Source organism: Dipodomys ordii, unplaced genomic scaffold (assembly GCF_000151885.1).
Source record: "Dipodomys ordii isolate 6190 unplaced genomic scaffold, Dord_2.0 Scaffold116, whole genome shotgun sequence".
NCBI lineage: Eukaryota > Metazoa > Chordata > Mammalia > Rodentia > Heteromyidae > Dipodomys > Dipodomys ordii.
The window spans coordinates 1,263,207-1,265,450 of NW_012267332.1; positions in this window are offsets into that span (position 1 = coordinate 1,263,207).

Here is a 2,244-nt window from a genome sequence, read left to right on the forward strand (position 1 = left end):
ATTTATAAGATTATCTCTTTGTAGCTTTGTATGTCCCTCCCCCACAGTATAACCCCTGCTTTCACTATATTTGATGTCAGTATAACTTGTAGAGGAGATGGGGAAAAACAAGTCGTTTAAGGATACAGGTGGACCTCTTGCAACAATGAGAAGTACAAGTTGTCATGTCGAAAATGAGCTTTACAATGTTGGTGTGGGGGGGGGGAATGGGGGGAAGGCTGGGAAGGGTTGTGAAGGGTAAACAAAGGAGGAGGCTGCAATGCTTGATAAGAAATGTACGCATAAACCTGCCCATGTAATTGTAACCCCTCTGTACAGTGTGTTCACAAAAAAATTAAAATAAAATAAAAAAAGAAAAATAGGTCCTGTTAGGTTTTATACTATACATATAAGAATATAGAAAAGCACAATGAATAAATTGACACTTCATGACACTTAAAATTTCTGATTAACCAAAATTCCTTATTCCTTATCTGCTGGAAAGCAAAGCTTATTGGAATAACCTTTTGAGTAGTGAATCATAAAGTATGAAGACCGGGGTGGGAAGGTGGCTCAGTGGTAGAGCTCTTGCCTTGCATGCCTGAGGCCCTGGGTTCGATTCCTTAGCACCACATAAGCATAAAGAAAAAAGCCGGAAGTGGCACTGTGGCTCAAGTAGTAGAGCACTAGCCTTGAGCTGGAGAGCTGAGGGACAGTGCCCAGGCCCAGAGTTCAGGCCCCACGACCGGACCAAAAATAAATAAATAAATAAATAAATAAATAAAGTATGAAGACCTCTATACCCCTAAGCAACATCAAGAGATTTTTAGAACACCCAAAATAAATTCTTATGATGTAAAGTCAACAGGACCATGGAATACTGGGATAAATTGCTTCATAAATATTTATCAATAATTTTCTCTAAAGATATTACAAAGACAGTTGAGGATTTGACTGTCAACATCCATAGAATGTCATCTTACACTCTAATCCAGCAACCAGTATTATGATAATTCTTATCTCTACCATCTGTGGAGAAGGCAAGACCTGAAAGTTCTTGGTATCTGTACTTCTGAAAGTTGATCCAAGCTTTACACAGACACCCAAGTAAAAGTTCTGTTGCTGCATGAATGGATAGACTTTACTGCTTCCAGTATAAATGTCTAAAATATAAAATAAATCTAATATCACAAAACCAAGTCTCAGAAAGTTAAACCGAAGCTCAAATAGAATTTTGTGATTTAAAAATTAATTCACTGTTTCTTTTTTGTATGTTTTTTATTGTAAAAATGTTGTACAGAGGGGTTACAGTTACATGAGCAAGGTAATGAGTACATATCCTATTGAGCATTGATGCCTCCTCCTTTAATTCACTGTTTCTTTTACTCATTTTTGGGATTTGTAGAGAACTGACAGTTTGAAGAAGTCATTCATTCACTATTTGTTTGCCACTTACTGTGCCATGAGAGGAGATGCACTCTTTTTATTTTTATTGTCATTGTGCCAGTACTGAGGCTTGAAATTAGAATCTGGGTATTGTCTCTTTGCTTTTTCACTCAAAGCTGGTGCTCTACCACTTAAGCCATGTCTCCACTTCCAGCTTTGGAAAGGGGCAGTTAATTGGAGACAACAGTCTCATAGACATTCCTGCCTGAGCTGGCTTTGAACCATGATCCTCAGATCTTTCCCTCCTGAGTAGCTAGAATTATAGGCATGAGCCACCAATACCCAGCTAAAGTAAAATCTTTTATAAGCCTGTAATAGTCCTCCTGAAAAATCTTAAAGTATGGTATAAAAGCCTGAAACTTAGTGTATTAAGGGCTATGATAGGGGTAAACACTGGAGAGAGCACAGAGAATGATTATTTAGGTCACAGTAATGTGGAGCCTTGAAGGATGAGGAAAAAAAAGCTAAGATGAAATGAGGACATTACCAGCAGAGGGAGCAAGCAGCAAATGTGTAAATCGTAAATCCCACACTGAAGAGCAAGACACAACAGAGAAATTGTCAAGGGTAAATGAAGAAAATAAGACTAGAAAGGAACAAATGATCAAATTGGGAAAGGTGTTTTGTTCTAAGTTAAACAGGAGAGAGAAAACAACTAGAAAATTTACACTTAAAAGGCTTAACCAGGGCTGGGAAGGTGGCTCAGTGGTAGAGCGCTTGCCTTGCATGCTTGAGGCCCTGGGTTCGATTCCTCAGCACCACATAAGCAAAAAGAAAAAAGCCGGAAGTGGCGCTGTGGCTCAAGTGGTAGAGCGCTAG